At 40.7% G+C, this 24,415-nt stretch overlaps 1 gene segment (V, D, J or C); it reads left to right on the top strand.

The window, feature by feature from the left end:
- The window catches only part of LOC307064113 (immunoglobulin kappa light chain-like), a 72,803-nt gene extending 51,294 nt beyond the window's left edge, over positions 1-21,509 (top strand). The window contains exons 3-4 of the V gene segment in view: positions 17,842-17,872; positions 21,187-21,509.
- The last annotated feature ends 2,906 nt before the right edge of the window (positions 21,510-24,415 follow it).

Genomic DNA, 24,415 nt, shown 5'->3' with positions numbered 1-24,415 from the left:
AAGTCGTTGATTCTCTCTAAATATGTTGTTACAGAAATTTCGCTTCGGTCAATGTCCAGGTCCCGATAACTGTATGGTTAAGTTTTACCAAAACCTCAAAAAAAAAAAACCCAAAACAAAAACCCTGTATTTTATGAAAATTGTCCAGGGAATAGTAAAAGAGAGTAAACTACCAGTATTTAGAACTATAAATCATGTAATGAGGCTAGGATAATCTTGAAACCAAAATTAAAGACTGAACATGAAGAAAGAACCCAAACTCATTTATCGTCCTCGATGTAAAACTCGAAGAGAAAATATTAGAAAGCTGTATCTGTTAGAATTTCACTTGGCTGCACGCAATTGGAATCTAACCAGGGAAACTTTGTAACATGAGGGAGTGTTCTTTTCTCACAGAACCTGGGGCCGGGGGCTCAGGGACGGCACAGGCTCCTTTCCTTCCTGCCCTTCACCCTAGTTTGTGACCTTCACCCTACTTATCACAAGATGACTTTTCCAGTGTTCCAGGCAGAACCACTTGGACTTTACTGGTGTGGGTGGAGGTGGGGCCACTGTCTTTTCTGTGACATTTGGCTGTCTCTGTGGTTATTGTCTAAAAGTTTTCTGTCTTTCTAGGCTGCTTCTTTCCTAGTCCTTTGGCAAGAAAGAGCCAGCATTTGTTAGGGCTCTTTTTTGTCTAAGCCCATTTGTGTTCCCAAGTTGCTAGTTTCTCCAACACCTGCTCTGTGATATATGAGGCAAAAAAGAAAACCTAGGCAGTTTTCTGTCATTTTTCAGGTCCCAAGACCCCTACATGGTCTGCCTCATTCTCTCTACCTGTGTTAATTCCTAGGGTCGCCATAACAAAGTACCAAAAACTGGGTGGCTTTTTAAGCCACAAACTGGGTGACTTTTATAACAGATACTCATTCTCTCACAATTCTGGAGGCTAGAAGCTCCAAATAAGGTGTGGGCAGGGCCATGCTCCCTCTGAAACCTGTCAGGGACAATCTTCCCTTACCTCTTCCTAGATCCTGGCAGTAGCTGTCAATCTTTAGCATTCTGTGGTTTGCAGCTGCATCACTTCCATTTCTGCCTGTCATCACATGGCATTCTCCCATCTGGGTTTCTGTGAATTTTCTTCTTTTTATAAGAACACCCGTTGTATTGGATTAGGGACCAACCCTTTTCCAGTATAACCTTATCTTAATTTAATTAATTATATCTGCAACAACCTTATTTCCAAATTAAGTCACATTCTAAGGTACTGGGTGTTAGGACTTCAACGTATCTCTTGGGAGATCCACCCCATAACATCACCTTTCAGAGTATTATTTTTTTTAACAAGATGCCTGGGGTTTTTAGCTGTACTTGGTGGGAGGAATAAGGAAAAGTGCTTCTTTCTTTTGGGAAGTGGAAGTCACCTTGTATATTTTTTAAACGTTCAAAAACAAAAAATAGCAGCAACAATAAAACAAGGAACCAGTATCAGCTTTAGGTGGAATATTCAATGGTCCAAATATACATCCACAGTTCAATAGTGAAGACACCTGAATATCCAGGGTTTTTAATAAATTTATATGCATAACTACTCATATAGTAAAAGCTGAAGACACCTTATATTTACTAAACACCTATCTTGTTCTTGACAAGAAAGCAAAAACCCATTCCCTACAAAAGGTGACTTAGCAGTTCAGCTGCCAGGTCACTGGAGGGCAAAGTAGAGAGGGTGGCACCCTTGCCCATCCACCCATGACAGGATTCCTGCTCTAGGAACTGAATCATCAGTTCCTTAACAATTAAATATTGTTTGTTAAGAACATTAAGTGTTTTAATAATTAAATGTTGTTGCTGAATGCCTTAAAAGTAACAGGGTGTCCAGTCGTTTAAATTTCCCAGGTTTCAAGTTGAGGATGTGAACCAGTTAAAATGTAGGGACTCCATAAAACAATCTCATTCTAGCTCCATATAGTTTGTTTTGTTTTGTTTTGTTGTCTTTTTATGCCAATACCATACTGTGCTGACTACTAAAGCTTTGTATTATAGTTTGAAGTCAGGAAGTATGATGCCTCCAGTTTTATTTTTCTTTCTCAACATTGCTTTCGCTGTTTGGGGGTCTTTGTGTTTCCATACAAATTTTAGGATTGTTTTTAATATTTCTGTGGAAAATGCCATTGAAATTTTGATAGGAATTGTAATGAATTAGTAGATCACTTTGCCAAGACTAGGAGAAGGAGTCAATCTCACAAAAAGACAAAATAATCAGCAGTAATGTTTCTAAGGCTATAATAGTAAAGACCTGTCCAGAAGAAAGAATTTTCTGTATTTGTCATCTCCTTTCTGTTTAATTATTCCATGTAAATCTAAGTTCTACAATCTCTCTCCCCCACCTCAGTCACTGCCCTACTGCTCTGGGAGGTATAAATAGGATGTGGCAGCCCTTGGGATGAAGCCTGCATGGCACTGGGCAGGAGAGACCCTGCACCCATCTAGAGAATATTTGATAAGATATGTGGTTCTCCATGTTCTTCAAGGATCTGTACATCTTTTGCCATACCTCATGTCCTCATGACATTATGTTACTGCTGTCTGCACAACAGTGGACCCCAGCAATACTAGCTTGGAGAAGAAAGGAAGGAAGGGAGGAAGGGAGGGAGAGAGGAGATACTTGTTGATTTATCCATAAAAATTCTAATTTTTCTAATTAAATTATATATCCAAGTAGTTTCAATGTGACATATTCCCAAATACACGTATTTATCAAATTCAGTTTGAAGAGCAATCACTGAGTACTCAGTAGAGAGGCACGATGGCGAATACAGAAGTATTTCAAGCTGTTCAAATATGATTATAAAATTCCATGATGTAAGGCAGCATGTGGGAAGTACAATAAATACCACTTTACCAAAGTGACTGCCTACCTACCTGGAGAGTTTGGGTCACTCAGGTTTTACCCTCTCCTTAAAGAGTCAAAATCTCTTAGGCAGCAGTGGAGAACTTCATTATGTGTAAAGCTCGTCATCCACAAAGCCTCCATTCTAGTCTGGAACTCCAGCCCGATTCAGTGGCTGTGACTGTGAGGTCAATCTTCCTTTCATAATCAGTAGTCTTGCAACTCATTACAGGAGCTTTAAGCTGAAGATGGCCTTTGTCAGCCTGTGTCCCTCAGAGACAGCATGGGACAGAAACCCTACCCTCCACTGCCAATTAGAACTTCCCACAAGTGAAAAACAAATTTCCAGTGCATTAAGTCACTCAAGCTTTGGATCGTATCTATTAGAGTAGCTATCATTGCTTTTAGTTAATACACATATCAGGCTGAAGATTATTCCAATTGGCAGCATTTAGTGGAAATCACAAACTGGTTCTTAGAAGGCAAAGGTTTAGACCCTGACTGTGCTCCTACAACCTCAGTATCATTAAGGGGGCCTTTGTTTCCTCAGTTATAAAAGTCAATAGTTAAGGCTCTTTTCTATATTAACTGTGATGTTTGTACCCTGACTGAGTTCCAGAGCAGCTGTCACGCTGAAGAAAGAAACGTATTTTCATGCGGCACAGACTCATTTTTCATTCTGTCACTGGATTTCAGAAAATGCATTAAAATGTCTCCTCTGACTTAAGGGAAACAGACGGCAACTGTGCAAACAATTTTCCTGGTTTACGAAGGTTTTGCCAAGTGCCTCAGGAAATGTAATGGAAGCACTTTAATTGGGAGGCAAGGCACTGGGTTCTTCCTGCAGCCCAGCTCTTCCCCATCTCTGTGGCCTGGAGTGAATCACTTCCTCTCTTAGGGACCCAATTTTCTCTTGTTCGTAATGCATAGAGCTAGACATGGTTTGTCTCTTCCAGTTCAAACAGTCCGCAGATCTACAAAGACCCTCCAAGATCACACTAAATCTATACACTATTCAGTCTAACATGGTCCCAGGCTCAGCTGCAGCCCAGTCAATCCCAGTTAAGGCACCACCTTCAGAAGCAGTTTTCAGGGCTTCAGAAATTACCGAAAGTGATCACCAGAGTGTGCGCCAGAGCAAGAGAGGAGAAAACAGCAAGTACCATGTGACTGCTGAACAATCCTTGTTCATTTCACTCATTCATTTGGGTAGACATGTATTGGACACCAAGTGTATGCCAGACACTTGTTAATCACGGAAAGTGGAGCAGTGAGTGCGATCCCTCATGAGATGCCTGTGCGATGCAAGAAATAATGAGGGATGTGAAGAAAATTCTTTTTCATGGAAGTGGAAGATATGATATCCTGGGCAGAGACAAGTGTCAATGATACGTTGTGCGTGGTTATTTTTGCGATCCTGGTTTTTCCCTAGGTTGATGTGTCCCGGTGTATGTGCCTTACATTTGGGTGGACTCCTCCTGGTTTCTGGTATTAATTTCATCAGCTACCCCTTGTCTAGTACTTATCCAAATTCCCAGCCACGCCAATTACAAGATTGACTAAATATTTACCCTTTCTCCTCACTTCACTTTAAAGGGCCATGAGATTTGCAGTTCAAGGAATAGAGATGAGTCTTTCTAATCTGCAAGGGTTCTAGGTTTCATTTGAGGACTGCTCCAGTCTACTTGCAGTATCACAGTCATGCCAACTCAGAGAATAAATTGAAAAGTATTCCATATCTGTGTATCTCCTTGACATAGGAATTATCAGTTTCAAAAAAAAAAAAAGCTTATAAAGAAACTGCTTGAAAACTGTCTTGTATTAGGTTCTTTCGGAGGAGGTAGGTCTTTGACAAACTCCTCAAATTCTTCTAAAATTAGTGTCTATCTCTTCTTGGGCAAATTAGTCCATTTATTTTGGGAGATAAGGAATTGTGCCCTTCAGTTAGATGTTCAAAAAAGCAAAAGCCTATCTGGGGGGAGGGGAAGTTGGAGGAAGGTGGTCAAAAGGTACAAACTTCCAGTTATAAGATAAATAAGTACTAGGGATGTAATGTACAACCTGATAATTAACACTGCTGTGTGTTACATATGAAAGCTGTTAAGAGAGTAAACCCTCAATTCTCATCGCAAGGAAAAGGATGTGTTTTCTACTTCTTTAATATTGTCTCTGTAGGAGATGATGGATGTTCACTAAACTTATTGGGATCATCATTCCATGGCGTATGTAATGATATAATGATGCCTTAAACGTACACAGTGCTGTAGACCAATTATATCTCAATAAAACTGGAAGAAAATATTACAAATTTAAAAGTAAAAATTTATAAAAGCAATGGCCTATGGGGGCTTTACTCTGAATATGGGTAGAAAATGAGAAGAAGAAACATTCTATCAAACCAACCCTGCCTAACCTAGAAACCCTGGACAAGTGGGTTTCTGGAAAATGAAGTAAGAGGACGAGTCAAGCATGAGGTGAGGAAGGGCAGAGAGAAGGCAATGGTACAGGAATCATGACAGCAGTCAGGGAGATCGATAATCTCACTGCAATAAGAATCTGAAACAGGAAGGGACCACACGTTTGAGAAGCTTCTGAGAATCCTTGAAAAGATGCAGCCTTCACCAACATGTCACAGGGAGGCCCGGGCAGTTGTATTTGAACAACAAAAAAGGGTGAATGAACTGATTAATGAATAAACAAAATGTGGTATATCCATGCAGTGGGATATTATACATGTTACAGCAGAGATGAACCTTGAAAACATTAGGCTAAGTGAAAGAAGCCAAACACAAAAGACCACATACTATGATTCTACTTTTATGGAACGTTCAGAATGAGAAAATACAGAGAAACAGGAAGTAGATTAGCAGTTGCCAGCAGCTGGGAAGGATGAGAATACTAAGAGGTGATAGAGAAGGAGAATGGGGTTTCTTTTTCGAGGTGATGAAAATATTCCCAAATTATGATGACGGTTGCATTTGTAGTGTGATATGGTGAATATACTAAAAAACACTGAGCTGTGTACTTTAAATGGGTGGATTGTATGGCATGTAAGTTATATCTCAATAGTGAGGTTACCCCCAAATCACTACCAAAAAAGGAAATGGAAAAAAATAATAGTGAGGATGGCCCCAGAAGGCTGGAAGAATGGGGGAAATCCAGGCAGCATGTGCTTTAATTCTTAAAAGCTTTTTGTTTGCTATAATCTCTTTCACATTTTCAATGTCTATATGTGTTTTTCTCTTTTTCCTTGGTCACACTGTCTAGAAATTTGTCTATTTTATTGATCATTTTCAAATAAATATCTCTTGGTTTTATTCACCAAAATAGCTTTGTTTTTTATGTGCTTCTGTTTTTATTTTTACTAATTATGTCTTTCTACCTTCTTTTGGTTCATCTTGTTCTGTGGCTAGCTTCTTGAGTTTAATGCTTAGTTTATTATGTTTGATCTCTTGGCTGTTTTTTTTTAATAAATTTATTTATTTTATTTTTGGCTGCGTTGGGTTTTCGTTGCTGTGCACAGGCTTTCTCTAGTTACGGCGAGCTGGGGCTACTCTTCGTTGCGGTGCACGTGCTTCTCATTGCGGTGGCTTCTCATTACAGTGGCTTCTCTCGTTGTGGAGCACAGGCTCTAGGCACACGGGCTTCAGTAGTTGTGGCACATGGGCTCAGTAGTTGTGGCTTGCGGGCTCTGGAGTGCAGGCTCAGAAGTTGTGGTGTACAGGTTTAGTTGCTCCGTGGCATGTTAGTTGCTCTGGCATGCTTCCCGGACCAGGGATCAAACCCGTGACCCCTGCATTGGCAGGCAGATTCTTAACCACTGTGCCACCAGGGAAGTCCTCTTGGCTCTTTAATCAGTAAAGAAAACACATTTTCATTTGAGACCCACTTTGATTCCATCCCATGAATTTTAATATGCAGTATTAAATACTGAGTATTTAATAAATACTGCATTTTAATAGGCAGTATTCTCACTGTTGTTGACCCTTCAATAATTCGTTGCTCTGTAATTTGATATATTTCCTTTTTAAGATTTTTAGAGTGGTAATTTTTTAATTTCCAAGTCAGTAATCTGTTAGTTGGCTACTTTATGGCTAAGTTCTAGGTCTATTGTGTTGTGGTAAAGATAATGTGACCAAAATGATTTCTACTTTGAGAAAATATATAAATGTTTCATTCTCTTTTTGGCCCAGTACACAGCTAAATGTTATAAATATTCCATAGGCATTTGAAAAGATTATGTTTTCAATGTTATATACCCAAGTATCTACTGATATATATATATGTGTGTGTGTGTGTATTATATATATACACATATATATTAAAATGAATTGAGACATATATCTCTTTTTCTTTTTCTAATGAGGGTCAGTATGTGGATTAGAAAGAATCTATTTGAAGCTTGTGCTTCTCAACCAGGGAACTTAGACAGAAATATTCTCAGCTACTTTTGGAAATGTGCCTTATTACATAAACACACTTGGGAAAGAGGCAAATAACCTTTAACATGTTGACGCCAGCAAAATCATTTCACACTATTGTCAGTTCTGTTATTCCACACAGGATAGGATGATGAGCCTGGGAAGGAATGAAGAAGGGAGAGAGATTCCAGTTTTCATTGTGTTGGTCCCAACTTCTTTGTCTATATAGAAAGTCTTCTTCTCTGCTACTTACTAAATGTAACCTTGGACAAGTTACTTAAGATCATCCTGCATCGGTTTCCTCATCTCTTACATGAAGAAAGCAACTATCTAACAGAATTAATCTCATAATCAAAAACAGTGATATATATAAAGCACTTAGCACAATACTGACTGCCAGTAATCGTTTAATAAATATACCTATTATTCCCAATAGGCAGAAAAAAAAAAAGTCTTCTGGTGTAATTGTCATTTTCTCAAGTTCCTACTGTGTCTCTAATAAAAATTTTTAACGTATTTTGATGCATTTTGACTCAGTATAAAAGTCCATCACTATTAAGTCTTCTTGGTAAATTGTATCTTTTATCTATAGTCAAAATATCCTAATTCACCAGCTTAGGATTCAAAATACACAGAAGAACAGAGAGCAGCGGACATTCCACTTCCTAACTGCATCCTTGCACTTCCTAAGAGCAAACCAACCTCCCCTTTTGAGGAATTACTTCTTTCTGATTAGGTGGAGTCAGCTGAGGATGTCATGGGACCGACACTTTCCTTAGCCAAGGGGTAGCCCTTGACCCAAGCTAGGCTAAACAAACCTCCCCGCTTGCTGAATCTTGAGGAAAAGGACGCAGAGACTGAAAGCATTTCATTCTATCTAATCACTCCACCTGAGCAGGCTGTTCCTGACATAAGAGCATTTGAGGATGAGCGTGAATATAAGTTAGAGACTTGGAGGCACTGCCATGACTTCAAGTGAGTTTTGACGCTCCCCACCTTCCTCACCACCACTGCCACCACCAGACTCTCTCTCAGCCCCTAATGGTCCCCGAGCCCCAAGGGACACACCGCTCCTTGGGCCCCAAGCCCACCCATTTCCTGTCCTTGGGAAAAGTGGCAGTCTCAATACCCACTGCCTTGCTATCACGCTTTCCAAATGATATTCACAAAAACAGAACAATCTGATATAAATGTATTTCCCCGTCTGAGCTCTTCAGTCTTATTTATTATATTTGATTTTGTCCCTGGAAGTGTTCTTTCCTCTAATTCTATTTCTTCAATATTACATATTGTCCTTCCTTCAGTTAGCAGTTGCCTGACAATCCTCATCCATTGCATTAGTTGCTCCAATCATTTTATGTGTTAGTTTTAAATACATCTCTTTTCAACAACATATGGCCAAATTTGTGTGTTACATTCACTGTTCTTGGTCTTTCAGTTGTAAAGTTTTTCTCATTTATATTGTCAAGGTACAAATTTTTCCAAAAAAATTAAAGTTCTCATGCATATATATTGTGAGCATGTGTCAAAGATTCATTTAATTTATTGATGACAGAACCAGATGATAAAGCTGGTGAAAGGAGGTCATAGATACACACACACACACACACACACACACACACACCCCTATCAAGGCTAGAATAAGATTGCTAAACAAGATTCAAAACTGGTTAATGTCCTACAGAGCAATAAAACCATAAGCCTTGGAGTGGTCTTCCCAGACAAAAATCATCTGTCATTTTCATGATATCAGTTTTTTCTAGGCTAATATGTAACTTTTTGGAATCTAGTTTTTAATCAGTAATAAATACAAGTCAAACAAACTTTATTTCTCTAGCAAATCAAAGGACCTTGAAAGGACACATAGTGTTGAAGAAAAATCATGTATGACAGTTATTAAAGAATGGTAAGGCTTGGGAATTCCCTGGCAGTCCAGTGGTTGGGATTCCTCTCTTTCACTGCCGAGTGCCCAGGTTCGACCCCTGGTCAAGGCTCCCATAAGCCACGCAGCACAGCCAGAAAAAAAAAAATGGTAAGACAGACCCTACTCCAGACCATTACCATCATAAATGTAGGGACCACCATGCAGCAATGGGGTTATACAGAAGGGGAGAGAGATTGGGGTTCAAATACAAGGACTAGTGGGAATTTATAGCCAAGGAGCAGGGTAGGGGTCAGTGGATAGAGAATTTCTAAGAGGAAACATCAGGGGTAATTCTGATTCTGGCTGAACCAACCCAATGGGAGCCTTGCTGAAGGCAGGCCAGGGTCCTCAGACATTACCTGGAAGATGATGGAATATAAGGAACTCAATTAGATACCAAGGAGGATGCAGGATGGGGAATTCTGGTTAAATTGACTTAGCAGGGGCTTCCCTGGTGGCGCAGTGGTTGAGAGTCCGCCTGCTGATGCAGGGGACACGGGTTCGTGCCCCGGTCTGGGAAGATCCCACGTGCCACAGAGCGGCTGGGCCCGTGAGCCACGGCCACTGAGCCTGCGCATCCGGAGCCTGTGCTCTGCAACAGGAGAGGCCACAACAGTGAGAGGCCCACATACTGCAAAAAAAAAAAAAAAAATTGACTTAGCAAGATTCTTGCTAAAACTGGACAATGCAGTGATAAACACAGAAGCCCAAAATTCAGGGCCTGCTTGAGAAGAGAGTTCAGAGGAGCCTGAGTAGAGTTTGGTCAAGGAGATAATTTTTCTCAGTAGTCATCATTTTGCCTTATCTTTAAGCTTTGGATAACTTAACTTTTATTATAGTTTGTTCTATTTGGACTTGGCCTGTCCATCTTATTTTATATTTCTGTTTATCATATTTTTCTCTTGATTTTTTATTTCCTTGTCCTGAATTTTGCTACTTTGGTTTATTAATTTTTTTTCTTCTTCTGGTGCTTTAGAAGACTTTTATCCCATTGCTGTTGAGTGCCTGTCACTTGACCCCTTTTTATTTCCATCACTAGTGACATGGCCTGAAGGGCAAGTGTCAGGCATCCTGGGTGTTACTCCACATTCCACCAGCCCCCATCCCACTTCCAGTCCCAATGTCTTTTAACTCTGAGGTGCATGTGCTTTTTTGAGGGCTTTGTGGGGAAAACTAGTGTTGGCTGCTTCAAGGGCCCCTGCCTATTTTTGTGATGGAATGGAAGATTCTAGATTCTAGTTGCTCCATCATTTCAATCATGTAATTTAAATCTGTGCTGTTTTCTCCCAATTGTTTTTTCTCCTAACGGGATCCTTTGTGATGCTCCAATCATGGAATACATTTATTCTCATTTTTATATTTTTTCTGTCATTGCAAAGGGAGTTTGAGAGTGGTGGACAGGTCCATCATATTCAATGTAAAAGTCCACATTATACCTTGCTTCAGTTGTTGGGTTTCTTGATTTTTCTTTTTGTTTCTTTGTTGTTTGTTTTCTTGCCACCCTGCCCTCTTCCCATCCTTCCCTCTTAGGTTCGGAACTCTAGTCTCAGCCAGGATGATCAGGCACTTCGGGGTTGAGGGTGCGTTAAGGGGAAGGGAGTGATCTGTGCTTCTTTCCCCAGCACCAGATTAATAGCCCTTTAATGTGATGCTGATTAGTATCGGGAGAAGAGCCAGGAACCAGCCTAGTTTAACCCCACTTAGAACCTAAAGGAGCCAATTTAAGAAAGATACAGTTTAAGATGATGAATTAAACTCACACATTCAATCACAATACTCCCTTGTTTAAAAACAAAATTTAGGGGCTTCTCTGGTGGTGCAGTGGTTAAGAATCCGCCTGACAATGCAGGGGACACGGGTTTGAGCCTTGGTCTGGGAAGATCCCACATCTCCCAGAGCAACTAAGCCCGTGTGCCACAACTACTGAGCCCGCGTGCCACAACTACTGAAGCTCACGTGCCTAGAGCCCGTGCTCTGCAACAAGAGAAGCCACCGTAATGAGAAGCTGGCACACTGCAACAAAGAGCAGCCCCCGCTCGCCATGACTAGAGAAAGCCCATGCGCAGCAACAAAGACCCAACACAGCCAAAAAGTAAATGAATAAATAAATTCTTTTAAAAAAAAAACAACAAAATTTAAAAAACCTAAAATACAAAAAAAATTTTTAAGAAATTATTTTAAAGAAATAAACCCACAGGGAATTCCCTGGTGGTTCAGTGGTTAGGACTCTGCACTCTCATTGCCAAGGGTCTGGGTTCAATCCCTGGTCAGGGAACTAAAATCCCACAAGCTTCACAGTGCAGCCAAAATAATAATAATAATAATAATAATAATAATAATAATAATAAACAAACCTAGAAGGACAAGAAGAACAGGGCAGAGTCAACAGCAGCAAAATATTAGGTTGAGTGGTAACCACCTTAACTGACCCGTGGAGCTGAACAGAAGAGCTGGTGGAACTAGAAAGCAAAGAGAGATTGAAATCCTTTCGAAATGGGATCAGGATATACATATGGAGGGAATGAGGCAATGTCGCAGAGTGGGCAGGAAAGATGCAGAGCCCAGGTCCTTAGTCAAGATGAGCAAGACTGGGGTGGGGTGGGGGGGGCATGGTCAGAGGGGTGGGAGGGGGCACTCAGTGAGGGTCCCTGAGCCAGCACAAAGCAGAGCAGAGTGTCCATAAAGGACCTGAGGATTCTGACAACAAAGGCAAAAAGTGTGAAGGACCAAACCTGAATTCACGTCCTCCACAGCTGTCTGCTGAGCTGGTCCGCGACGGGTTTCTCTGAGTAGGGTGAGAGGAGACGCAGGGCTGGATGCCAAGCAGACAGACAGGGAGCCAGGGGACTCCAGGGCCGAGCTCAAAGGGCGCATCACTAGTGGAAACCCGCTGGAAACCACAAGCCTCAATATGTAAATCTCCAAGGGTCCATAAGCCCTGGTACGTTGCTGCTGTTGTCTCTTTCACGCTAGAACGTCAAGAAACACCTGCAGCCTTAAGGTCCTCGTGGAAACAAGATGAGTGTCTACATTTTCCAGAGTGGGACCAAAATCTTGGGTCACGTTTACGGCACACGCATTTGCACAGGGTTGGGCAAAGGACTTTGCTTCTCTCAGCATGTCTCTCTTCAGAAATGAATGGAAAGAGACACAGCTCCAAAGCAGCAAAGCAGCAGCAAGTTTTCAAGTGACCTCCTCTGCCTCCCTCCTTCCAGGCTAATGGAGCCATCCTTGCCCCCTTGGAGACGCAGGGCAGATGTCCATTTGTGCCACTCTAGCCCGAAGACTGGCAATTGATCAGATTCTGAGCACCACTGAATGTGGACTCCAGAATTTCCTCCTCCCCTTTTGGAATATCAGCTTAAGTCAAGTACAAATGACAGACAATATGATCCTAAGGAGAGAGGGATCAAACTGAAGTCAAAAGAATCACCTGCCTGGGACTCTACTGTGAATGATGAGCTGAAGAAAACCTTTGAACCACAAACTTCAGGATGGATTATCAGACACAAATTTTCAGGAGCCAGGTAGGGAAGCCCCCCTCCTTCAAACTTCGCGAAGAGCAAAATTGTGTCATTGTGTCTCTAAAATGCTGGGTGATTTACTCTATGGTACCGGTGGGAGGCAGACCTCTCAAATTGGCTGGTTAATCATGTCAAATAAAAACCAAAAATGGTGTTTCTTGAAATATTAGACCTGAGGAACATTGATAAGATAGCTTATCAAGAGTTTTCAGGGTGACTTATAAACGTGCACTTAGCCTCTCCCTCTCTCTCTCTCTCTCTATCCCCACAAGCACTTTAGAATTTATTCTAAGAATCTAACTTTGTTGCGGGCCACATGGAAAGCAGCTTCAGTGATGAGTTTGCTGAAATTCTCCCCCAAATGTTCTATTTCCAACACTCATGCATAAATCCAAGAACCTCTCAGACTAGTTTATTGACACGGCCTTTCCTCAGTAAATCAATCTTAGCAAGGCCCATCCTGGACACTCTGTAGAATGGTAGATGCTCACAGATGCTTCTAAGACATCCTTTGCCTTCAAATAATGAACATCCATATTAAGGATCTCAACCACTTCTCAGTGATACACGGGATGTCATAGCAAATGTGACAACAACCATTCCTATTGATCCTACTGTGTATGATCAACAAACTGGTTTTTGCCACAATGGTTCTTATGACAACCATCTTTTATCAGTAGCAAATTCTGCTTTATAACGCGCTTCACTTTCTGCTTGCACGCTTCACTATGTCTCCAATTTACTCACTTAAGAATATATATTTTCCAGCCACACCCACATCTCCTGCACAGAACCAGGAAAACCCCTACCTTTTTGTATTCTTAATCTAAAGATTATTAAAAAATATTTGAAAAACAAAGAAAACTTAAGCACATATATATATTATTTAAAAATTATATTTATACATTGCACATAAATACTGAGAATTCTACTAGGCAATATCAGACTTTACTTTTTATCAAAACTGGTACAGCCTTAGTGTTTCTGAAAGCCACAAAATGAATGTATTCATATAATTTTTAAAAATCAAACAATCTGCAATATACAGGACAGTAGAAAATGTCACTACTCCCCTTTCTTCCACAACAACACACCTCTGTAATCGATTTCAGGAGATAACCACTGAGCACAGTTCACTGTATTTCCTTCAGCAATTAGCCTGTATTCATACCCATACATATTCAATTAAAATGGGATCACAATATCATACAATACATACCATTCAGCCTATATCTTTACAATCACCTTCCATGTGACTATACAGAAACCTACTTCATCCTCTTATTGGCTGCTTTGTGCTCCACTGCAAAGCTCTATCATAATTAGTTTATGGTGAAGATGTCAGTTATTTTCTATTTTTTTACCTTTTAAACAACATTTCAATGAGCAGTCTTGTATATACCTTTGAGACTATTCTTCTACTCATTTCCAACCCGGGGACAATCTAAGGAGTTTCCTTTTTCTCCCCTCACCCCAGTGTTTTCTGCCAAGTGTATTGCTTCCATTGGGTGACTTCATTCCCAGGGTCTAATCTGCAGACTGGTGCAACTAAGTGCACGAGCTCTGAGTTGAAATCCCAGCTCTGCCACTCACTGCCATGAGCAACTCACGTAACCTCTCTGCACTCAAGTTTCCTCATCTACAAAATAAGGGACAGTGTAGTTTCTAGTTCCTAAATTTGGAGGGATAATTAAATGTGGTGATCAATGTACAATGTCTGGCACTTCATAAATGCTCAATAAATTTCAACTATTTTGATTGGTATGTGCTTGCATCTCTGCAGAGAAAATCACTTTCTATCCTCTTTAACATCCATGTCGACTGTGTCCTCAGTCAACTGTTTTTTACACTTAATTTCCACTCTCCTCCCTATCTCCAATTTGCTTTCTCTCTTTCTTCATCTTCTGGTGAGATCCACTGCTGATTCTGCTATTCAAGGTAACTAGCAAAGCTCTCAGTGACAAAATCAATGAAGGCTACCCTAATCTTCAGAATTACTATTACAATTTCTTTTGTAAAACTTACTATTGCAGTGGTCTGTATTAGTCCTTGGTCCATTATAATTTATCAGCTCTGATCTATTATTGATTTTCAACTATTTGTGGTAGGGTTGTATTTTTGTTTTTGGGTTTTTTTTTTTTTTTTTCCATTCATTCTGCAAATGTTTGTTGAGCATTTACCAAGTGAAGATGCTGGACTGGGCCTTCCAAATATAAGACAATGAAACATCAACCAGCTTACAATCCAGTAGGGTAGAAAGAATCTGACAGCAGATAAGAGCAACTAGGTGTTCTAGGCCCAGTGACCTGCCTCTGTACTCTACAAAGTGGAGTCACTTGCTAGGAGATAACCCAACAGAAGGTCTCTCTTGAGTTGAGTCTTGAAAGACAATTTGTTGTTCACAAGCTCATGGAGGTGAGCAAAAGTGTCTCCAAGAAGAGGGAGAGTTTTGTAAAAGCTGGAGGTCACAGAAGTACAGTAAGGACTTGAAGATGCTGGGAGCAATGTATGCTAAGGTGGGAATGGAAGGTTAAGAGGGAAACAGGACTGCAATAAGTAAAGCTGGATTCACAGCAAAATGAGGTCTTCAGGGCTCTTGATGCGGTTACTATGGAAACACCAAGGCACGCCATGATTCCCTGGCAGCTCCAAAGACAGTGTGCACCTGGTTCAGCTCACTGTGGCATGGTGGGTACCCCTCTAGCTCTCCCTATCCTGTGACAACAGACAACCAACCAAGTAAAGTCTGCTTTTCTACTCTTTTGATCTTTGTTTTTGTTTCGCAGGCCATCTAGAGCTTCATTCCAAAATAGATTTCAAAATAAGACATGGGCCTTTGTTTGATATGGATTTAGTCTTTTTTGAAACAACATGGTGGCAAAGGAGAGGTTCAATTAGGAAAACATTCTTTATTAATATTATTAACGAAAGAAGCTAAAAAGTTTCATAATGGCATTGAATGAGGTTTGTCATTTGCAAAAGCCCCCCACCCCACGAGAAGGTATAAAGAAGTGCACTTTTTATTTTTTTTTAAATTTTATTTATTTACTTATTTATTTTTGGCTGTGTTGGTTCTTTGTTGCTGCGCGTGGGCTTTCTGTAGTTGCAGTGAGCGGGGGTTACTCTTCGTTGCAGTGCACGGGCTTCTCACTGTGGTGGCTTCTCTTGTTGTGGAGCACAAGCTCTAGGCACATGGGCTTCAGTAGTTGTGGCACTTGGGCTCAGTAGTTGTGGCTCGCGGGCTCTAGAGCACTGTCTCAGTAGTTGTGGTGTGTGGGCTCAGTAGCTGTGGTGCACGGGCTTAGGTGCTCCACAGCATGTGGGATCCTCCTGGACCAGGGCTCGAACCCGTGTCCCCTGAGTTGGCAGGCGGATTCTTAACCACTGCGCCATGAGGGAAGCCCAGAAGTGCACTTTTTAAAATGAGCTTATTTATAAAACTGAAATAGAGTCACAGATGTAGAAAACAAACTTATGGCTACCCAAGGGGAAAGGCAGGGGAGGGATAAATTAGGAGTTTGGGATTAACAGATACACACTACTATATATGAAATAGATAAACAACAAGGTCCTACTGTATAGCCCAGGGAATTATATTCAGTATCTTGTAATAATGGATAATGGAAAAGAATGTGAAGAGAATATATATATAAAAATATATGTATGTGTGTATATAGCTGAATCACTTTGCTGTACACCTGAATCTAGCACAACATTGTAAATCAACTATATTTCAATTGCTTAAAAGTACAGGGGTTTCTTTTTTTAATGTGTTTATCTTTCTTTGTAATTTATATTCAACCTACTTTCCAGAAAATAAACAAATTAATAAATAAACAAACAGCAGTCCAGATGTGGGAGACTGCTAAACTATGGGACCATCAGGCCATAGACATAAATAAATCATCTTCTAGGATTTTAAAGCTCACCTAAGAATGACAAACATTCTCTGTCAGGGAAGCCCCAGGGCCTCCACTCCTGCTTGAGAAGGGAGGTAAGCTTCGGTACCTGACCCAGGGTTCCACTCCCCTTAGGTGAGAAGGGTTTTTGCACAGTGAGACAATGGACACCTATCACTGTGGTGGACGTTCAGTGAAGGAACGAAGCTGGAGATCAAACGTGAGTAAAATCTAAACTTTCCTTTCTCGGTTGTCTGTGTCTTATGGTCCCTGTGTCTCTGAAGTGACCCGTATGCTGACTCTTTGAAACCAGACTCTGAGATCCTCTAGGGCAAAGCTACAGTCCGTAATCAAACTGGAGAATTGATTGCACATTTTCTATGAAGAACAAGAGTCAGGCATTGGGGGAGAATAACTTGTCTGAGTGATAGTTTCAGAAATGTATTGGGGAGCAAAGCATACGTTTTGAACAGAGCTTTGCTCAATGGTCAGGAAGGGACACAGTTTTTGTACAGGAGCGAGGTTAAGAGGAACTTTTGTGTGTATACTTTCGGCCCAGGAACCAAAATAGAGATCAAACGTAAGTATTTTTTTCAACTGATTCTTTGCCGTTTCTGTCTAATTGGTTTGCTTTTTGTTCCCTTGTGCGTGTTTTCATTAATTAGGTGTCAGGGATAAAACAAATTTCATTCCCAGATTAGGTACAGAGGACGGGAAATTGTTCTACAGGAGGCTAACTGGTGACTAATTTTGAAGATTTCCAAACCAAAATAACTGAATTGGGGAAGGGGGCTCGCTGCCCTTTCAGGGTAGGGTTTTGTGCGAGTGGAAGTTAAGGGGAATCACCGTGGTTCACTTTCAGCCCAGGGACCACAGTGGAGATTAAATGTGAGTACATTTTTGCTCAGTTATTTGTGAGGGTTTTGTCCTGCTGTATAATTTGTGCAAATTTGTGACATTTTGGTTAAATGAGCCATTCCTGGTGACCCAAAAGTAAAAGGCAGAAAACCAGAAGATAGTCAATTTTTAAGCTGAACAAACAGAAAAGTTGTTGAATTTGTAAGGAGAGTAGGGTTTGTGGAGAGAAAGGGGAAGAAAAGTCTGGATTTTTCTGTGAATAAGCCTTTTTCCTGTGATTTGCTTCAGAAGGAGGTTTTTGATTGGGGGGGGGGGGTTGTTAGCTCACTCACTGTGGCTTACGTTCGGCCAGGGGACCAAGGTGGAAATCAAACGTAAGTGCACTTTTCTACTCCTTTTTCTTATAGAGTCGTGAAATTTGGGGGTTTTCATGCTTGGGATATGAGTTGAGGTCACTTTAGAAGAGAATGGGATTCTTCTGAAAATTAGATCAGAAAGGGACTGAAAATCAGGTTGTCTCAGAAGAGCAGAGAGCTAGTTAGTTGACGTGGCATCGAAATGGCCAGATTTTCTCTGTATCCGACAGTCAAATGACTTTAGCAGCAAAAAACAGATTTTTGTTGAGGGGAAAGTAATTAAGTTAACGCTGAGGATCACCTTTGGCCAAGGGACACGTCTGGAGATTAAACGTAAGTAATTTTTCTCTACTACTTTCTGAAATGTGTCTGGGTCTAAATGCCAGTGTTGACTTTTAGAGGCTTAAGTATGAGTTTTGTGGAGATGGGTAAATGAGAACATTTCAGATTTATTATCAGTTTCAAAAGTTAAACTCAGCTCCAAACCTGGGTTTGTAGACAAAAAGATTAATCTACACCGAATGACTCAAAGGGAAAAAAAATTAGTGTCAATGAAAAAGGAATCCTTGCAGCTCTAAAAGAGCTAAAGCGAATTAATTTTCATTGAAATTTGCCAAATATTGTATTGATTTTTGCTTGTATGTACAACACGGAAAAGTAGAGAAATGTATTTCTTAGTCTGTTTTCTCTCTTCTGTCCGATATATTATTTTATAAGAATAAAAATCAATAGAATGCACTACAAAATCAGTAAGAAGTTAGAAAAGCATATTTATTTGTGTTAAAGTTGCCGCTTAATTGCGAATCAGCAGCACTGTCATTTTTAGAGGCTAAAATGAGTGCTAAACTGTCAATATTTAGAAATTCTATAGAGATTCTATACCTTAACAGATTACTCTTTTTTAAAAAACCACATTTCTATATTAGACTAAACTGGAAATGATCTCTTAAAATAATGGAGGAAAGACGGTTGTCCCCAAAAGCTCAGTTTTGAAGTAATTTGTTTAAGCGAAGGAAAATAAAATAATTGCGTTTTTTAGATGCCCACGGACATGTAGAAAAATAGGAAATATTTTAATGAGTATCTTCTTTGTTATTACTTGCCGGTGTTTTTATACTGCAGAGGAAGCCGTAGCACAGCTAGGGTGGTCTGTAGACTTCTTGGCGGTCTCTTTTCGTGATTGAATGACGTTGGCGGCCGGGTCCCAGGGCTCTGGTGACGGCGCACCTGGCCGCTAAATGCCGCCAAAGGCCACGGCAACCCCGCGATCGCCCGTTCAGCTGTGCTGTGGCCCTCTTTCCTGACACAGTGATACAAATAATGTCGCTAACGGAAGAGAACAGAAATGTGATGGGCATGAGTTAACATGGGGAAAACAGGGAGAAACCTGATTTTTATTAGCGATTCCAGAAATGAAATTCACATTATTATATCCTCTTAATAAAAATTTCCAGTAGAAGACTATAAAGAACTTAAAGCTATTTTTTTGCAGTGATATGTAATTTCTTAAATATCTTCTCATCAAATGTGTTTAAGTAATAAAAGCTCAATCCAAATTATATATATATATATATATATATATATATATATATATATATATATATATATATAAATTCTTTCAGAGCAAAATCGACACCAGCAAAAATATAACTGAAGGCCAGCAACAATCTGGCCGTTCAGGTTTTGATCAATTAATTTTTACTGAGTTGAAAATAAATATCATTAAGATATATTTGCTGACAAAAAATAAGATAAATTTGTGACATGTTTTTAATTTTCAGAAATTTAATGGCTTCAGTAGGATTATATTTCAGGTGTACAAAATATCTAACCATATATAAATGCCATTGATAAAAACTTAGTAGAATATATTTTCTAATCCCCTCATTCTGTGATTAGAACATTTTTAATCTGGCTATTTTAATTATATACTCTTTAACATAGTTTAGTTATTTGTTATTGTCATTGTTGTTTACTCCAGGTCATTTTAAAAGCAATACTTGAAAAAGATTATTTTTGGTTTGTGACAACCTGACAGGGCTATTTTAGGGCCATTTTAAAACTCTTTTCAAACTATTTAAACTATGTAAGTATTTTAAACTGTTCTAAAACTGTATTTAGGGCCTTTTAAACATCTTTTAATAAATTTTAAACTCCATTAGAGAGCTAGTAAGAGGTCTTATAAGAGTTTCCATATCAAATATGCTAATTGTTCAGTGCAAGATAGAAAGTTTAAAGCTATCAAAAATTGACCCAAATAGGAGTATCTTCATAGAATATTTCCTCTCCTTCTTTTCTAGAATTCATATTATTTTGCTACTAAGGCTATTTTATAAAATTCTCTGAAAAAAATAGTGATGACGGTTAAAAGAGAAGAAAGTATCAAAATATTAAAAATTCAGTATCTTATATTAAACTGCTTGGTTAACATGGAGGCTTATAGCTTTATAAAGGTTTATAGCTTTATAAAAATCTCTTCACTTATCTGTGACTTCTCACAGCAAAAGAAGATTCTTGGTTTGTTATTTAACTCATGCTCTCCCACCTGAGGGCTTGAAGGCCCACAAAGGGGATTTCCAGCAGGCCATCTGGCAGCTGTTCATGGTCAGAAGTGAAGCTAGCCAGTTCCTCCTGGGCAGGTGGCCAAAATTACAGTTGACCCTCCTGGTCTGGCTGAACCTTGCCCCATATGGTGACAGCCATCAGGCCAGGACCCAGGTCTCCCTTTGAGGCCTTGGCGAGGAGTGGGTGAGTTGCTGGCCTGATCACAGAGGGTGAAGGGGCCAATCCCCCCACTGACCCGGGCCCAGACTGAGTTTGGGGCTCACCCTGTGTGGTGGGTCTGACCCCAACACGCCCAAAGGAAGCCCAGGAAGTGAAAGGCAGCCTGATATCACTGCACAGAACTAGGAGAGGCACAGGGGAAACGATCTGTGCAAGTCCTGTTCTCACTTCTAAACTCTGATGGGTCCAATGAAGTGGTTTTGTTTCTTGGCCTGAAGCACTGGGTTCCCTGCAGGAGGCAGAGAACACAGATGAAGGAGAGAAACGTAAGGTCAGAAGGGCATGCAAAGAGCTTCGAAAGGCTGCAAAGAGTTCAAACAAGACAATTTAGAACTTTCTTAAGGGGTAGGGGCTAGGGAAAATCTCCAAATCATGGCGATGAGAAATATGCTTCCTGGCTTCCCTAATTGCTCCCTGGATGCCACAGAATAAGCATGCTGCTCTCTGCGTGTCTGTCCCTTACAGTTCCAGGCTCACCCACAAACAATGCACCCAAGTGGAGAACTTCCCTGTTACTTAAACACCACTCTCTGTGCTTCCTTCCTCAGGGTCTGATGCCCAGCCATCTGCCTTCCTCTTCCACCCATCTGAACAGCAGTTAAAGACTGGAACTGCCTCTGTCGTGTGCTCTGTGAATGGCTTTTACCCCAAAACTATCAAAGTCACTTGGAAAGTGGATGGAGTTGTCCAAGACAGCAACATCCAGGAGAGTTTCACTGAGCAGGACAGCAAGGACAGCACATACAGCCTCAGCAGCACCCTGACGCTGTCCAGTTCCGAGTACCAAAGCCATAGTCTCTATACCTGCGAGGTCAGTCACAAGTCCCTGGCCTCCGCCCTGATCAGGACCTTCAATAAGAACGACTGTTAGAGCGAGAGGCCTGCAGGCTCGTCCCTCACCTGTGCTGGGTCCCTGCCCCCTTCCTCGCCTCTTCAGGCCTCAGGCCCTTTTCCCTATTGCAATCCTCCAGCCCATCTCCCCACCTCATCCTCCTCCCCCTCTTTGGCTTTAATCATGCTAATGTTGGGGGGAAAATGAATAAATAAAGTGAATCTTTGCACCTGTGATTTCTCTCTCCTTCCTGATTTAAGCTTTTTAAACATTGTTTTTCTTTTCTTTTCTTTTTTTAACATGTTTGTTGGAGTACAATTGCTTTACAATGGTGTGTTAGTTTCTGCTGTATAACAAAGTGAATCAGCTACACATATACATATGTCCCCATATCTCTTCCCTCTTGTGTCTCCCTCCCTCCCTCCCTATCCCACCCCTCTAGGTGGTCACAAAGCACCGAGCTGATCTCCCTGTACTATGCAGCTGCTTCCCACTAGCTATTCATTTTACATTTGGTAGTGTATATATATGTCCATGCCACGCTCTCACTTCGTCCCAGCTTACCCTTCCCCCACCCCATATCCTCAAGTCCATTCTCTAGTAGGTCTTATTCCTTATTCCCTTATTCGCCTTATTCCCGTCTTGCCCCTAGGTTCTTCATGACCTTTTTTTTTTCTTCAGGTTCCACATATATGTGTTAGCATATGGTATTTGTTTTTCTCTTTCTGACTTACTTCACTCTGTATGACAGTCTCTAGGTCCATCCACCTCACGAAGATATACAGATTGCCAACAGACACATGAAAGAACGCTCAACATCATTAATCATTAGAGAAATGCAAATCAAAACTACAATGAGATATCATCTCACACTGGTCAGAATGGCCATCATCAAAAAATCTAGAAACAATAAATGCTGGAGAGGGTGTGGAGAAAAGGGAACCCTCTTGCACTGTTGGTGGGAATGTAAATTGATACAGCCACTATGGAGAACAGTATGGAGTTTCCTTAAAAAACTAAAAATAGAACTACCATATGACCCAGCAATCCCACTACTGGGCATATACCCTGAGAAAACCATAATTCAAAAAGAGTCATGTGCCACAGTGTTCATTGCAGCTCTATTTACAATAGCTAGGACATGGAAGCAACCTAAATGCCCATCGACAGATGAATGGATAAAGAAGATGTGGCACATATATACAATGGAATATTACTCAGCCATAAAAAGGAACAAAACATTGTTTTTCTAATGACCCAGTTTATCTTCCAAGGCAGGGGTCCCCAGTGGGCCGTACGGCAGGAGGTGAGTGGCAGGCAACTGAGAGAAGCTTCGTCTGCAGCTCCCCATCGCCTGCATTACCACCTGAACCATCCCCAACCCCTCCCCCCATACCCCCCGCCCCGTGAAAAAATTGTCTTCCACCAGGTCCCTGGTGCCAAAAAGGTTGGGGACCGCTGCCAGCAGTTCTAAGGAACTACATATTGAGTTGCTAAAAACTACACCATCATTTATAAAAATCATCATCCTCCATTCTACCCTACTGTACTGTCCTCTATAAGACACTCTTCCATGAAACCCATAAGCCGCCTATTTCCCAGCCCTCTCCTGGGCCATGGTATGAGAGGCTTCCTTCTTCTTTTTTTTTTTTAATTTATTTATTTTATTTTTGGCTGTGTTGGGTCTTCATTGCTGCACACAGGCTTTCTCTAGTTGCAGCGAGCGGGCTTCTCATTGTGGTGGCTTCTCTTGTTGCAGAGCATGGGCTCTAGGTGCACAGGCTTCAGTAGTTGCGATGCACGGGCCCAGTAGTTGTGGTGCACGGGCTTAGTTGCTCCGCGGCATGTGGGATCTTCCCGGACCAGGGCTCGAACCCGTGCCCCTGCATTGGCAGGCGGATTCTCAACCACTGCGCCACCAGGGAAGCCCCCCCTCCGTTTTTTTAAATTGAAATATAGTTAATTTACAATGTTGTGTTAGTTTCAGGGGTACAGCAAAGTGATTCAGCTGTACATATACATATATCCACTCTTTTTTAGATTCTATTCCCATTTAGGTCATTACAGAGTATTGAGTACTGTTCCCTGTGCCATACAGTAGGTTCTTATTAGTTATCTATTTTATTGGGATTGAGATGCTTGCTTCTTTGATTCCCCTCTTCAGCAGGCCCTCAGAGTCCTTTAAAGGGTGACGGTTCTTACTATCACATATTCTTTGATCCAGTCGAATCTAATTTACCAAAAGCAAATCTATCAAAAGAAGGGAACAGCTAGAAAGAGAGGCATCCATTGCAACACTATGTAAAATAACAAAACAATGATAACAACGTAAGTGAACAAGCAATAGGAAATGTTTAAGTCCACTATGGCACTTCAACCTAAGGGAATATGATGCCTTCATTACATTTTACATACAATATGTATTGAGGGCCTCCTATCTGCCAAAGACCATGCTGATTGCTTTCCACAACATAATTTAATTCTCACTACGTTACACGGTTAAAAGCGTTCATTAAAATGTGAGTCAGGTTCTATAAAGCTGAGAGATATTCATACTCTATAACGCAGCAATCCTACACCTGAATGACTGTGTGCCTGTCCACCAAAAAAACTCATGCAAGAATTTTTCAGAGTAGCTTCATTAATAAAAGCCAAAAACTGGAAACAATCCAAATGTCCACCAACAGGAGAATGGGTCATTAAATTGTAGCATGTTTGCACATTGGAATACTACTCAATAAGAGAACTAATAAACTACAACTGTACCCAACAACAATGATGAATCTCATAAACGTGACATAAGCAAAAGAAACCAAACACAAAAGACATGTCCTATATATTATCATCTATATAAAGTTCAAAACCAGGAAAAATACAACTGGAAATTGAAATACGGATTACTTTTGGCTGGAGGGTGGGGTGAGGTAGTGCCTTGAAGGAGACAA

Source organism: Hyperoodon ampullatus (genome assembly GCF_949752795.1).
Source record: "Hyperoodon ampullatus genome assembly, chromosome: 15".
In the NCBI taxonomy this organism is placed as follows: domain Eukaryota; kingdom Metazoa; phylum Chordata; class Mammalia; order Artiodactyla; family Ziphiidae; genus Hyperoodon; species Hyperoodon ampullatus.
This window is presented reverse-complemented; position numbering and strand designations above follow the sequence as displayed.